The sequence below is a fragment of the Pongo abelii genome, chromosome 10, assembly GCF_028885655.2.
Source record: "Pongo abelii isolate AG06213 chromosome 10, NHGRI_mPonAbe1-v2.0_pri, whole genome shotgun sequence".
In the NCBI taxonomy this organism is placed as follows: domain Eukaryota; kingdom Metazoa; phylum Chordata; class Mammalia; order Primates; family Hominidae; genus Pongo; species Pongo abelii.
Genome location: NC_071995.2, coordinates 16,577,231 through 16,593,828, shown reverse-complemented (window position 1 = coordinate 16,593,828; position 16,598 = coordinate 16,577,231). Strand labels below are relative to the sequence as shown.

Genomic DNA, 16,598 nt, shown 5'->3' with positions numbered 1-16,598 from the left:
GATTGGCGGGAGGGCAGGCTCGCCGGGAAGCAGTGACTTGAAAAGCGAGCGAGAAGTACAGAAAGGCGCAGGCGCTAGTTCAGTGCTCGTGAGGTAACTGTCGCTGGCCCACGCCAACTAAGTGAGACGCTCTAGGCACCGGGATGGGGTCCCTGTCTCCGAGCTCTAGCGGGTCAGAATGCCTTCCTGGTCCACGGCCGAGTTGAAAGTCGTTCCCACTCCCATAAGCCCAAGGACCAGCGTCAGCTGTGTACCCGCCAAGCAGCTCTACTGAGGACTGTGCTCGGCCTCTGAATATCTAGACGGACACCAGCCATTCCCAGTGACGGCCCAAACCAGCGAACGCTGTCTGGCAACGTTTTTTGCAATTTGTGTTATTTAGAAACCATATACGGGCTTGGCGTGGTGGTGCCTGTGGTCCCACCTACTTGGAAGGCTGAGGTGGGAGGATAACTGGAGTCCGAGAGGTCGAGGCCGCAGTAAGCGGTGGTCGCGCCACTGCACTCCAGCCTGGGCGACAGAGCGAGACTATGTCTTAAAAAAAAAAAAAAAAGGCCGGGCGCGGTGGCTCACGCCTGTAATCTCAGCCCTTTGGGAGGCCGAGGCGGGCGGATCACGAGGTCAGGAGATCGAGACCATCCTGGCTAACATGGTGAAACCCCGTCTCTACTAAAAATACAAAAAATTAGCCGGGCATGGTGGCGGGCACGTGTAGTCCCAGCTACTCGGGAGGCTGAGGCAGGAGAATGGCGTGAACCCGGGAGGCGGAGGTTGCAGTGAGCCAAGATAGCGCCACTGCACTCCAGCCTGGGCGACAGAGCGAGACTCCGTCTCAAAAAAAAAAAAAAAAATTTCCCCAGTCATCTCTTCTGCTGTGTAAGTTTTCCTATGTTGCTAATGTATTAGAAGTGGATACTATATAGTTTTAAGTGCGATTAAATTCGAGTTACTTTTTCCTTGGTGGACTTCGGAGAACTCTAGAGTTGTAGATCCCCAATTTTTTTGATGAAATACTCTCATCAGTAAAGTGAGCCTGCACTCATTTTATAAGCGAATGAATGCTGAATTCTATCAAAAACTTTTACACCTTTTGATATGATGTATATATATGAGTGATAATTTGCGAATTACATACATGTGCGTTATAATACATGGACAAAAATAGAAATATTAAAAGAATATTTAAATATAAACAAACTGTCTGCAGCAGGCAGCCCACTGTGGCTCTGTGAAACCACCAGAGCTGTTAATTGTTCATACTGTTTCCTAACCAGTAGAGGCCTTTTCTCTAGGCAAGTTGTATCTTTATTGATAGAATGTAAACCCAATACAACAGAGATTTTTGTGTTTTCTTTACTACTTTATCCCCAAGGTCACAACGTCTTGGCACATAGCAATAAATATGTAATCAACATAAATGTCTGTGAATGTTTTCTTCATCTTTTTGCAGCAAACACCGTCTACAAGATTCGAGTCAAACAACGTGAGAACTTGAAATACGTCTCCATTCTTTTTCCTTAGTACTCTCGTTCATTCACTTACGGTAAAGCACTTACTATATATGTTTTTCATTTTATCTTGTTCGACTCCTCCTTTATGCCAGCCTCTCCCTTTTGTCTCACACATACACACCACTCACACATTTATGAACTCCTTAATGGCAATGGTTATGGCGTAGTCGTTTATACTCTAGTGCCAGAAAAGTGAATGGCATTTAGTGAATGCTCAGCATGACTGTTTACTGATTAAATAGATTGTTGCATTACTGATGGAGGTAAATAAAAGAACCACTCAAAACGACACAACTGGTCAGATACTGATACATGTTCATTTATTGCTCATTGTGTGTAGATAAGAATATAACTGGTAAGTTATGGTACCTACTTGGCTCTAAAGAATGTATTATTTCCTGCTCATTTGGATTATGAGTTCTGAGAGTATTATGTATTATGAGCAATTGTGTAGGCTTCAAGGTCAGTTTAATATTAGAAGACAGGTTAATGTAATTGATATAATTAACAATATTAAAAGATTAAAGAAAATCATATCAAAAGATGTATAAAAAGTTTTTGATATAATTCAGCATTCTTTCACTTATAAGAATTCTTAGACACTAGAAATAGAAGGGACTTCTTTAACCTGATAGAATATCTGAAACCCTACACCTAATGGTGAAATACAGAAAGCATTCTGTATTAGATTAGGTACAAGACAGATGATTGCTACTGCCTCTTCAATACAGCATCGTACTAGATGTTCAGGTAACTTAAAAATGCATAAATCTTCCAAAGAAAGTTGTAAATCTTTGATTAGAAATTGTTTTAGAGGTTATATACAAAGAAAAGAGGCAAGGTGTGGTGGCTCATGCCTGTAATTCCAGTTCCCAGTACTTGGGGAGGCTGAGATGGGAGGATCACTCCAGCCCAGGAGTTCAAGACCAGCCTGGGCAACAAAGTGAGACCCAGGCTCTACAAAAATATAAAAAAATTAGCCGGGCATGGTGGTACACTCCTGTGATCCCAGCTACACGGGACACTGAGGCAGGAGGATCGCTTGAGCCCAGAAGTTCATGGCTGCAATAAGCCGTATTTCTGCCACTGCACTTCAGCCTGGACGATGAAGTAAGGCCATGTCTCAAAAGAAAAAAAAATACAAATTATTGGAATTAATGAAAGAATTTAGAAAGGTTACTGAAGTTGTTTTTTTCTTTTTTTTAAAGAGTTGAGGTCTCACTATGTTACCCAGGCTAGGTGCAATGGCTAGGTTACTGGGTTTTGTTGTTGTTGTTGTTTTAAGTGCAATGAAGAAATCACATTTCCATATATTAGCAACAACAAAAAATGTAATTTTAAAATATGCCATATTAAATAGCATCAAGCATTATAAAGTACATAGGAATAAAAAAACAAAGTGTACTCCCCAGCAGAAAAAAAACTGGCACACTGAAATGTAGAAGTTGAGGGCAATGTAATGAAGGTATCAGTCACAGAAGTGTGGCCAGGATCAAAAGTAACCAACAAGGAGAAAATGGGGCACTAACCATAGATCTGAACGAGAAACTGAAAGGGAGCGGTTATCTGAACCTGATTTATTCGAGAAAAGGTACAGCTGCAGCAGAAGGCTCTGGGCGAGAGCTGGAATAATCAGTAGAGGAACACAACTGCTCCCAATTATCATCAGCCCAGCCATGGGGAAGAAGTGGGGAAATGAATATCTACTTTGAGATCTCCCATGCTTCCCATTGGTCAAACCCAGCCAGAGCCCAGAAGACAAGGGAGCCCTTTAATGGGCTCCATAAATATCAACCTTCTAGGACTTAAACCATAGTACGAAAGGGAGAAAAGGGGATCTCGTTAAATAAAGGAATACCCAACATGATGTTCAATATTATTTAATGCCTCTCAGCAAAATGTATCATTCTCTATTAAAGGCATTAAATAATATTAAAATAAATGGAAAATGGATATATTGTGTTTGTGGGTTGGCAGGTTCAATTTTGGGAAAATATCAGTGCTCCCCTGTTATGGACTGAATTGCCTTCCCCTCCTCCAAATTCCTATGTTAAAGTCCTAATCCTCACTATCTCAGAATGTGACTGTATTTGGATTAAGTAAGGTAAAATTAGGTCATATGGGTGGGCCCTAATCCAATGCAACAGTTGTCTTTATTGAGACGAGGAGATGAGGACACAGACAACACAAAGGAATGACCAGATGAGGACAGAGTGAGAAGGCGGCCATCTGCAAGTCATGGGGAGAGGCCTCAGAGAAGAAAGGAAACTTACAGACCTTAATCTTGGACTTCTAGCGTCTAGAACTGTGAGAAAATAAATTTCCATTGTTTAAGCCACCAATATCTGTTATGGCAGACCTAGAAAACAAATACATCTCCAAAATGATTTACAGATTCAATACAATTGCAAATGAAAGTTCCAGTTTTTGGGGGGAGGGGCAATGACCTTTTTAAAATTATTATTTTTATTTTTCCATAAGTTATTGGGGTACAGGTAGTATTTGGTTACATGAGTAAGTTCTTTAGTGGTGATTTGTGAGACTTTGGTGCACATATCACCCAGGCAGTATACACTGCACCATATTTGTAGTCTTTTAATCCCTCGCCCCCCTCCCACTCCTCCCTCCAAGTCCCCAAAGTCCATTGTATCATTCTTATGCCTTTGCGTCCTCATAGCTTAGCTCCCACCTATCAGTGAGAACATACGATGTTTTGTTTTCCATTCCTGAGTTATTTCACTTAGAATAATAGTCTCCGATCTCATCCAGGTCACTGCAAATGCTGTTATTTCTTTTTATGGCTGTATAGTATTCCATCATATATATATATATATATACCACAGTTTCTTTATCCACTCATTGATCGATGGGCAATTGTGCTGCTGTGAACATGATGTACAAGTATCTTTTTCAATTAATGACTTCTTTACCTCTGGGTAGATACCCAGTAGTGGGATTGCTGGATCCAATGGTAGTTCTACTTTTAGTTCTTTGAGGAATCTCCACACTGTTTCCCATAGCGGTTGTGCTAGTTTACATTCCCACCAGTAGTGTAGAAGTACTCCCTGTTCACTGCATCCATGCCAACATCTACTGTTTTTTGATATTTTGATTATGGCCATTCTTGCAGGAGTAAGGTGATATCAAATTGTTTTGATTTTCATTTCTCTGATCATTAGTGGTGTTGAGCATTTTTTCATATGTTTGTTGGCCATTTGTGTATCTTCTTTTGAGAATTGTCTATTCATATCATTAGTCTGCTTTTTGATGGGATTGTTTTTTTCTTACTGATCTGTTTGAGTTCGTTGTAGACTGTGAATATTAGTCCTTTGTCACATGTATAGATTGTGAAGATTTTCTCTCACTCTGTGGGTTGTCTGTTTACTCTGCTGACTGTTCCTTTTGCCGTGCAAAAGCTCTTTAGTTTAATTAGGTCCCAGCTATTTATATTTGTTTTTATTGCATTTGCTTTTGGGTTCTTGGTCATGAAATCCTTACCTAAGCCAATGTCTAGAAGGGTTTTTCCAATGTTATCTTCTAGAATTTTATAGTTTCAGGTCTTAGATTTAAGTCCTGAATCCATCTTGTGTTGATTTTTGTATGAGGTGAGAGATGAGGATCCAGTTTCATTCTCCTACATGTGGCTTGCCAATTATTCCACCACCATTTGTTGAAAAGGGTGTCCTTTCCCCACTGTATGTTTTTGTTTGCTTTGTCGAAGATCAGTTGGCTGTAAGTATTTGGGTTTATTTCTGGGTTCTCTATTCTGTTCCATTGGTCTATGTGCCTATTTTTATACTAGTTCCCTGCTGTTTTGGTGACTATGACCTTATAGCATAGTTTGAAATCAGGTAGTGTGATGCCTCCAGATTTGTTCTTTTTGCTTAGTCTTGCTTTGGCTATGCAGGCTCTTTTTTGGTTCCATATGAATTTTAGAGTTGTTGTTTCTAATTCTTTGAAGAATGATGGTGGTATTTTGATGGGGATTGAGATGAATTTGTAGATTGGTTTTGGCAGTATGGTCATTTTCACAATATTGATTCTACCCATCCATGAGCATGGGATGTGTTTCCATTTGTTTGTGTCATCTATGATTTATTTCAGCAGTGGTTGGTAGTTTTCCTTGTAGGGGTCTTTTGACTCCTTTGTTAGGTATATTCCTAAATATTTATTTATTTATTTATTTAGCAGCTATTGTCAAAGGGGTTGAGTTCTTGATTTGATTCTCCACTTGGTTGCTGTTGGTGTATAGAAGAGCTACTGATTTGTGTACATTAACCTGGTATCCAGAAACTTTGCTGAATTCCTTGATCAGTTCTAGGTGCTTTCTGGAGGAGTTCTTAGGGTTTTCAAGGTAAACGATCATATCATCAGCAACCAGGGACAGTTTGACTTCCTCTTTACCGATTTGGATGCCCTTTATTTCTTTCTCTTGTCTGATTGCTTTGGCTAGGACTTCCAGTACTATGTTGAAGAGGAGTGGTGACAGTGGGTGATCCTTGTCCTGTTCCAGTTCTTACAGGAATGCTTTCAACTTTTCCACCTTCAGTATTATGTTGGCTGTGGTTTTGTCATAGATGGCTTTTATTACATGCAGCCCGCCATGCCTGAGTCTGCCCCCCACCCCACCATGGGCTCCTGCACAGCCTGAGCCTCCCTGAGGAGCGCCACCCCCTGCCTTGATTTAGTACCCTCCCCCTTTTCCTATGGATGTGGCTTCCTGTGAGACCAACTGCAGTGATTGTTGACTCTCTTTTGGGTCTAGCCACCCAGCAAGTCTACCCAGCTCTGGGCTGGTACTGGGGGTTGTCTGCACAGAGTGCTGTGATGTGAACCATCCATGGGTCTCTCAGCCGTGGATACCAGCATCTGTTCTGGTGGAGGTGGTGGAGGGTGCAATGGACTCCCTGAGGGTCCTTAGTTTTGGTGGTTTAATGCTCTGTTTTTGTGCTGATTGGCCTCCTGTCAGGAGGTGGTGCTTTCCAGAAAGCATCAGCTATAGTAGTGTGGAGAGGGACCCACAGTGGGCAGGGCCCTAGAACTCCCAAGACTATATGCCCTTTGTCTTCCACTACCTGGGTGGATAGGGAAGGACCATCAGATGAGGGTGGAGCTAGGTGTGTCTGAACTCAGACTCTCCTTGGGCGGGCCTTGCTGCAGCTGCTGTGGGGGATGGGGGTGAGATTCCCAGATCACTGGAGTTGTATGCCTAGGAGGGTTATGGCTGCCTCTGCCGAGTAATGCAGGTTGTCAGGGAAGTGGGGGAAAGCTAGCAGTCACAGGCCTCGCCCAGCTCCCACGCAAAGCGAAAAGCAGGTCTCACTTCCACTATGTCCCCGCAATAGCCCCAAGTCTGTTTCCAGGTGGAGGGTAAGACGGGCTTGAAAACTTGCCTGGTGCTGTGTCTGGAATTGGTGGGTTCTTGGTCTCACTGATTTCAAGAATGAAGCTGCGGACCCTTGAGTTGAGTGTTACAGTTCTTAAAGGCGGCGTGTCTGGAGTTTTTTCCTTCTGATGTTCGGGTGTGTTTGGAGTTCGTTCCTTCTGGTGGGTTCGTGGTCTCGCTGGCTCAGAAGTGAAGCTGCAGACCTTCGCGGTGAGTGTTACGGCTCTTAAGGCGGCATGTCTGGAGTCGTTCCTTCCTCCCGGTGGGTTCGTGGTCTCACTGGCTTCAGGAGTGAAGCTGCAGACCTTCGCAGTGTTACAGCTCATAAAGACAATGTGGACCCAAAGAGTGAGCAGCAGCAAGACTTATTGCAAAGAGTGAAAGAACAAAGCCTCCACAGTGTGGAAGGGGACCGGAGCGGGTTGCCACTGCTGGCTCGGGCAGCCTGCTTTTATTCCCTTATCTGGCCCCACCCACATCCTGCTGATTGGTCCATTTTACAGAGAGCCAATTGGTCTGTTTTGACAGGGTGCTGATTGGTACATTTACAATCCCTGAGCTAGACACAAAAGTTGTCCATGTCCCCACTAGATTAGCTAGATACAGAGTGCTGATTGGTGTATTTACAAACCCTGAGCTAGAAACAGAGTGCTGATTGGTGCATTTACAAACCTTGAGCTAGACACAGTGTCGATTGGTGCATTCACAATCCCTTAGCTAGACATAAAGATTCTCCAAGTTCCCACTAGACTCAGGAGCCCAGCTGGCTTCACCCAGTGGATCTTGCACCGGGGCTGCAGGTGGAGCTGCCTGCCAGTCCTGTGCTGTGCGTCCGCACTCCTTAGCCCTTGGGCGGTTGATGGGACCGGGCACCATGGAGCAGGGGGTGGCGCTCCTCAGGGAGGCTCAGGCTGTGCAGGAGCCCACGGTGGGGTGGGGGGGAGACTCAGGCATGGCGGGCTGCAGGTCCCAAGCCCTGCCCTGTGGGGAGGCAGCTAAGGCCCGGTGAGAAATCGAGCACAGCAGCTGCTGGCCCAGGTGCTAAGCCCTTCACTGCCCGGGGCTTGTGGGCTGGCTGGCCGCTGCGAGTGCGGGACCGGCGGAGCCCACGCCCACCTGGAACTCGCGCTGGCCTGCAAGTGCTGCGTGCAGCCCCGGTTCCCACCTGCACCTCTCCCTCCACACCTCCCCGCAAGCTGAGGGAGCCGGCTCCTGCCTTGGCCAGCCCAGAAAGGGGCTCCCACAGTGCAGCGGTGGGCTGAAGGGCTCCTCAAGCGTGGCCAGAATGGGCGCCGAAGCCGAGGAGGCACCGAGAGCAAGCGAGAGCTGCGAGGGCTGCCAGCACACTGTCACCTCTCAATGCTGTCTGCTTCCCAGCTGCAAAAGAAAAGGGATTTAGTTCTTCCCCAACCTGTGAAGTCTGCACGCAAGATTCGCACCCTCCCCCAAGTTCTGGCCAGGAGGCTTCTCACCCTGTTCAAATTGTTACAAAATTCAGCTAAAGAATTCCTTCTCTCTGTGGAGTTTTACTCGCTGCTCCTCTGGCCACTCTTCCAGTGGATCCCTGTGGTGCCAGGCAGGAACAGGCTGCTAGGGGACCCAGCGAGCCCCCAGGGCCTTACTGCTGCTTCCTCTACCCCTGTATTTCACTTGGCTCTCTAACTTGACTCAGCTCCAGGTAAAGTCAGAAACTTCTCCCGCAAATGGACCTTCAGCTTCTCCAGTGGAGGTGTGTGTTCGGGAGAGGAGGAATCTCCCTTTCCCACTTCCACAGTTGGGGCACTTACAGTATTTGAGGGTCTCCCACGTCCCGCAGGAGCAGTCGGCTTCCTTCAGAGGCTCTGTGGGTCCTCTTGGGATTGCTGGTTTGTTGTTGCAATCAATCTGGAGCTAAAATTCACAATGCAAGCCTCCAAATGCTGCTCTATATGGAGCTGCAATCTAGTCCTGCCTCCTGTCTGCCATGATCCCAGGAGTGCTCCTTTTTGGATCTGACCTTCCAATTGTTTTTAAATAAAACTTTTCATGCTGATATTAATAGTTACATACAAAATAAAAAGGCCAAGAATAGCTAAGACACTCCAAAAAAATAAAAACCAGGGGAAATAACTTCTCCAACTAGATATCAAGCATAATTTGAAGTTATAATAGACATTTTGGCAATGGCATAGGGATAAACAAGTAGAAAAAGGGTAGAGAATAAGTAGTCCATGTATATAGAAATCCAGCCACACACAGTTGCTCACACTTATAATCCCAGCACTTTGGGAGGCCAAGGCAGGTGGATCACTTGAGGTCAGCAGTTTGAGACCAGCCTGGCCAACATGGTGAAACCCCGTGTCTACTAAAAATACAAAAGTTAGCTGGGTGTGGTGGCTCGTGCCTGTAATCCCAGCTACTCGGGAGGCTGAGGCAGGAGAATCACTTGAACCCAGGAGGCAGAGGTTGCAGTGAGCCAAGATCGCGCCACTACACTCCAGCTTGGGCAAGAGAGCGAGACTCCGTCTCAAAAAAAAAAAATCCAATTAATGGTAAAGCAGTACTGTGATAAGTGTGTAAAAATAACTTCATTAAATCTGGACAAAAAAGATTATTCATTTGAAAATGAGTGAAATTTGATGCCTATCTTAAATCATACACATTAGACAAAATATAAAATATTTCATAATTTGGCAAATGTATAAAATATGTAGAAGATGACAAAGGAGAATGTCTTTATGACCGTCAAGTAAAGAAATAGTTTATAAAATAAAGCTCAAAGTGTGCAAACTTTGAGCTTTAAAAAAAAAAGAAATTGATATATGCTTATAGCAAAGTTAAGAAATTCTATTGCAATACAACATAAAGAGTTGAAATAGCATGTCAGAGCAGAAAAAAATATTTGCAACACATATAGTTAACAACACACTAGTACAAGAGTATATAAAGAACTCTAAGCATTAAGAAGACAGGCAACCCAGTAGAAAAATAGGAGGAAATGCTTAAACTCAGCAGTAATTAGAACAATACAAATTAAAATTCCCATGAAATACCATTTCACATTGGCCATTGGTAGAAATTCATTTCTTGGTGTTGGCAAGGATGTAAAGGAAGGGTGTGATAAGACTGTAAATTATAACTTTTTTTTTTATTTGAGATAGGGTCTCTGTCATTCAGGCTGGAGTACAGTGGCATAATAACAGCTCACTGCACCCTTGATCGCCCCAGGCTCAGGTGATCCTCCCACCTGCGCCTCCTGAGTAGCTGGGACCACAGGTGCGTTCTGCCACACCCACCTACTTTTTGTATTTTTTGAAGAGATGAGATTTTGCCATGTTTCCCAGGCTTATTTTAGAAAATAATTTGGCAATACTAATGATGTTGAAATTGTACATATCCCATAAAACATCAATTTCACATCTGCGTATATAACCTACAGAAACATTTCCACAAGATATACGGAGCCATGTAAAAGAATGTTCATTGCCAGGATTGTTTGGAATAGCCAAAAATTAGAACAGAAATATCCATCCATAATAGAGTAGAATATAAACTATGGTATATCCATACCACAAACTGTTAAACAGAAGTGAAAATGAACAACATGGTTGAATCCCAGAACCATGATATTGTCCATACATACAGATAATTTCATTTCCATAAGGTTAAACTATGCAAATCAAACCATATATTGTTGAGGGATACAAACGTGGCAAAACTATAAAGAAAAGCACATACTAATGAATAGGATTGAAGATCGATGGACAGGAAGTGGGATAGGTACATGGAACTTCAAATTTTATAATACTTTTTTTCTAAAAATGAATACTGGGTACTCAGGTGTTTGTTACAATGTCTTTATTATATCTTCCATGTAATTTTTATAAATATCCTATGATATTTACTTAATATTTACCATATGCAGAATTCTAAGATAGCCCTCAAGATTCCAACTGTCTGGTGTACTTGCCCCGTACAACCTATTCCCTTTGAGTATGGGCCGAAGTTGTGTATGATGTGGGCAGTAGTTGCTGCTTTGATTAGGTTACATTATATAGCGAAGGTGATGGGAAAGTCACTCTTGTGAGCTTTATATAAGACTCCATTTCAGCTGACCAAAAAGAGAAATTCTTATGTTGGCCATGAAGAAGCAAACTGCCAACAGAATGACCCCAACAGAATGAAGCTAGAGATCAATGGCAGAAGGAAAACTAAACAAAACAAATCACAAATTTCTGGAAATTAAACAACATACTTTTTTTTTTCAAGATAGAGTCTTGCTCTGTTGCCCAGGCTAGAGTGCAGTGGCATGATCTCGGCTCACTGCAACCTCCGCCTCCTGGGTTCAAGAAATTCTCCTGCCTCAGCCTCCCAAGTAGCTGGGATTACAGGTGCCCACCACCACGCCTGGCTAATTTTTGTATTTTTAGTAGAGACAGAGTTTCACTATGTTGGCTAGGCTGGTCTCGAACTCCTGACTCCATGATCCGCCGACTCACCCTACCAAAGTGCTGGGATTACAGGCGTGAGCCACCGCACGCGGCTACAGCACACTTTTAAACAACCAATAGATCAAAGAAGAAATCACAATGGAAATTAGAAAATACTTAGAGACAAATGAAAACAAGAACAGAACATACCAAAACTTACGGGACACAGTGAAAACAGTGCTAAAGGAAAAATTAATAGCTATAAATTCTTGTATTAAAAAGAAGAATGATCTCAAATAAATAACCTATCTTTTACAACTCAAGGAACTAGAAAAAAAGAACAAATTAAACCTAAACCTAGCAGAGGGAGGAAATAATACAAGGATTAGAGTAGAGATAAATGAAATAAAGAATAGAAAAATAATAGAGAAAAACTATGAACACAAAGTTGGTTTTTTGAAAAGATTAACAAAACTGAAAAACCTTCAGCTAGATGGACTAAGAAATAAAATAGAGAAGACTAAAACTACTAAAATTAGAAATGAGAGTGTGGACAGATCTGGCTGGGCGCGGTGGCTCATGCCTGTAATCCCAGCACTTTGAGAGACCGAGGCGGGCGGATCACGAGGTCAGGAGATCGAGACCATCCTGGCTAACACGGTGGAATCCTGTCTCTACTAAAAATACAAAAAGTTGGCCGGGCATGGTGGTGGGCACCTGTAGTCCCAAGTTACTCAGGAGGCTGAGGCAGGAGAATGGCGTGAACCCGGGAGGCAGAGCGTGCAGTGAGCCAAGATCATGCCACTGCACTCCATCCTGGGTGACAGAGTGAGACTCCATCTCAAAAAAAAAAAAAAAAAGAAAAAAGAAAGTGTGGACAGATCTACTAATTCTGCAGAAATAAAAAAGGTAATATACTATGAACAATTGCACACTAATAAATTGAATAACCTAGATAAAATGAACAGAGTCCTAGAAACATAAGACCTTCCTAGATTAAACCATGAAGAAATAGAAAATCTGAATAGACCTATAACTAGTAAGGAGGTTGAACCATTAATCAAATATCTTCCAACAACAAAAAAGCCCTGGGCCTGCTGACTTCACTGGTGAATTGTACCAAACATTTTATGAAGCACTAATACCAATTCTTCTCAAAGTTTTCCAAAAAAATTGAAGAGAAGAAAGAATTCCTAACTCATTCTGTGAGGCCAGAATCATCCTAATACCAAAATAAGACAAAGACACCAAAAGAAAATAAAACTGTAGACCAATATTCCTTGTGGTCACTGATGGAAAAATTCTCAACAAAATACTAGCAAACCAAATCCAGTAGCATATTAAAGAATTAAGCACCATTTTAAATGGAATTTATTCCTGGCTTATAAGGATGGTTCAATATACACAACATGATTAATGTAATACACTACATTAACAGAACAAAGGAAAATTACCACGTGATTATCTCAACTGATGCAAAAAGCATTTGACAAAACTCAGAACACTTTCATGATGAAAAAAGCTCAATAAACTCAGAATAGAAGGAAGCTATCTCAATGCAATAAAAACCATATATGGAAAAACCCACAGTAAACATCATACTCAACTACAATATAGACCAGTACAATAGAATACAGAGCCAGAAGCAAACTCTCGCATCTATAGTCCAATGATTTTTGACAAAGGGACCAAGAGAATTCAATGGGTGAAAGGACAGGCTCCTCAACAAATGAACCTGGGGAATCTGGATAGCCACATGCTGGATATAACACCAGAGACACAGACAACAAAAGAAAAAAAAAACAGATAAATTGGGCTTCATGAAAATTTTAGAAATTTATGCATGAAAAGAAATTATCAACGGAGTAAAAAGACAACCCACAGAACAGGAGAAAAGACTTGCAAATCATTTATATAATAAAAGATTGCCATCCTGAATATATAGAGAACTCCTAAAAGAATATATAGAGAACTCAACAAAAGAAACCAAACAACTAGATTCAAAAAACAGGCAAAAGTATTGAATAGATGTTTCTCCCAAGAAGATATAAAAATGACCAAGAATATGAGGGCCGAGTGCAGTGGCTCACACCTGTAATCCTAGCACTTTGGGAGGCCAAAGCAGGTGGATCATTTGAGACCAGGAATTCAAGACCAGCCTGGGCAACATAGTGAGAACTCATCTCTAAAAATATAAAATTATTAGCCGGACATGGTGTAGTTCCAGCTACTCAGGCAGCTGAAGCACGAGGATTTTAAGCCCAGGAGTTTGAGGTCATAGTGAGCTCTGATCGTCCCAATGCACTCCAGCCTGGTGACACAGTGAGACTCAGTCTTAAAAAAAAAAGAAAAAAGAAAGGTGCTCAATGTTACTAATCATTTGGGAAATGCAAATCGAGTCAAAATTACAATGAGATACTAGCTCATACCCATTTGATGACTACTATCAAAAAAACAAAAAATAACAAGTGTTTAACCATTCGCCCATTCGTTTGTTTAATCATTCATACATTGAAGGACATCTGGGTTGTTTCCAGTTTTTTTGTTGTTGTTGTTGTTATGAATGAAACAGCTATAAACATTCAAATACAGGTTTCAGTGTGAACATAAATTTTCATTTCCCCTAATAAATGCCAAGAATGCAATGGCCATGTCATGTGGTACTTGTGTGTTTTTTTTATTTTTATTTTTTTATTTTTTAAATTTTTTAATTGTTTATTTGTTCCATCGCCCAGGCTGGAGTACAGTGGCCCAATCTTGGCTCACTGCAACCTCCACTTCCTTGGTTCAAGTGATTCTTGTGTCTCAGCTTCCGGAGCAGCTAGGACTACAGGCCCCTGCCACCATGCCCGGCTAATTTTTTGTATTTTTAGTAGAGACGGGATTTCACCATATTGGTCAGGCTGGTCTTGAACTCCTGACTTCAAGCCATCCCAAAGAGCTGCGATTACAGGCTTGAGCCACCACACCCGGCCAGATGTTTATTTTTTAAAAGAAACTACCAAACTTTTTCCAGAGTGGTTGCACCATTTTATATTCCCACCAGCAATGTATAAACAATCCACTTTCTCTGCATCCTCACCAGCATTTGGCGATGTCACTATTTTAGCCATTTTGATTGGTATGCAGTGATATCTCACTGTGGTTTTTAATTGAATTTCCCTAATGGTTACTCATATTGAACATCTTTTTGTTTGCTTATTTGCCATTTGAATAACCTTTTGAGGGAAATCTCTGTTCATTCCTTTTGCTCTTTTCCTAATTATTTGGTTTTCTACTGTTGAATTTTGAGAGTTTGTCATACATTCTAGATACAAGTCCCTTGTCAGATATGTGATTTGCAAATATTTTCTCCTAGGATGTAGCTTGTCTTCTCTTCCTCTTAGCAGTGTTTCACAGAGAAAAAAAAAATTGATGAAATGCCATTTGTCCATTTTCCCTGCTATGAATTGTGCTTTTGGTGTCAGGTCTACAAACTCTACCTCACCCTGTATCATCTGTTTTTTTCCCTAACAGTGTTATGGTTTTTTGTTTTACATCTAAGGCCATGATTCATTTTGAGTTAACATATGCATAATGTGTGAGGTTTGTTCCATGATCATTTTTTGCCTGTGGATGTCCAATTGCTGCAGCATCGTTTATTGAAAAAAAACAATCCTGCTTTCATTAAATTGCTATTGTATCTTTAAAAAAAAAAAATCAATTGGAGCTGGGCGCAAAGGCTCATGCCTGTAATCCCAGCACTTTGGGAGGCCAAGGCAGGTGGATCACGAGGTCAGGAGATCTAGACCATCCTGGCTAACATGGTGAAACCCCGTCTCTACTAAAAATACAAAAAATTAGCCAGGTGTGGTGGTAGGTGCCTGTAGTCCCAGTTACTTGGGAGGCTGAGGCAGGAGAATCACTTGAACCGGGGAGGCAGAGGTTGCAGTAAGCCAGGATTGTGCCACTGCACTCCAGCCTGGGAGACAGAGCAAGACTCCATCTAAAAATAAAAATAAAAATAAAAATAAATCAATTGGGCATATTTGGGTGGGTCTGTTACTAAACTGTCTGGTTCCATTGATGTAAGTGTTTATCTCTCCACCAATACCACACTGTTTTGATTATTGTAGCTCTCTAGTATGTCATAATATTGGGTAGTGTGTACTCCTCCCGTTTATTCTTCTATAACATTTTGCAGATCAGTATTCTCAACAGGTATTATTCACATATTCAAAATAACTCCATAATAATAGCAATAAAAACAAAACAAATATTTTGAAAATTATTAGTAGAAGGACAAATCACTTTCATTATCTAAGCTACAAAAATATTATATAGTTGCATTTTAAATACTTGATCATAACAATTATGTCTCTTTTCAAATTTTTTCCTGATTAATTTCTCACTGATAACAAAGACACCATTGGCATTTTATTTTTCATTGGCATATTAAGTGCATTCTTTGGGATTCCAAATACTAAGAAAAACTATGTAATAGCATTAATAATCCCTGTTCATAATAACTTAAAACATTAAACATAGGCACGTAACAAAACTCAGGTTTACCCGCTCACAGCTCAAAAGCCAAACTCAAGAGATAAAAGTTGTTGGGAGAAAAAGTAGGTTTATTCAGGAGCTGACAACCAGAGGAGATGGTGGACTCATGTCACAAAGATAATCTCAAGTTTCTCAGGCTAACTAGAGAGTTTTTATGGGAAGCAGGGATATGGACTATGCACAAGAGCTGACTACATGAGGGGTAGTATGTCTGGTCTTGATGACTATCTTGAGCAGTGGGCCAACTAGTGGTCTAGCTGGTGTCTGCTTGATTGCAACAAGAATATAGATGAACTACACACAGATGAAATACTTTCTTCCTGGGGTGAAACATTCCACAACCTTCATTTCATGCTTAGTTTTTCAAGGCCCGTTCCTGGAGTTCTTTAAGCAATGCATGTAAGTTAAGCGTTATTAAAAGCTCAGCATAGAAAGAAGTGATGGGGAAGAAAAACAAAGAATAATAATTGTTTTTCTAAATGGGGCGGTAGTTTTAGTTACAGGCATTCATCTTCAAAAGAAATGAAACCAATTGGAAAACAATATAGGTTTAAGATTAAAAAATTAAAATTTTATTGAACAGTTTTTAAATTCTGAGTTTAAGACCTTTATAATTAAAAATGACTTATACAAGTTTTATTCCCCATGATTATTTGATTTTCTCAGTCCCTTAGGAATGGCTTAATTCATTTCTTTTTTTATTTTGGAGTATTACTTTCTCTCCTCAAAAGCAGTGTTACTGCTTCCCAG

The 16,598-nt window shown here is 41.4% G+C and overlaps 1 protein-coding gene across 1 annotated transcript in view; it reads left to right on the top strand.

Annotated features, from left to right (window-relative positions):
* The first annotated feature begins 5 nt into the window (after positions 1-5).
* Positions 6-16,598, top strand: part of EPS8 (EGFR pathway substrate 8, signaling adaptor) — a 267,467-nt gene continuing 250,874 nt past the window's right edge. Inside the window, exons 1-2 of the mRNA XM_054526582.1 lie at positions 6-93; positions 1,451-1,543. The gene's annotated coding sequence lies outside the window, so the exon portion shown is untranslated. The remainder of the gene's footprint in view (positions 94-1,450; positions 1,544-16,598) is intronic.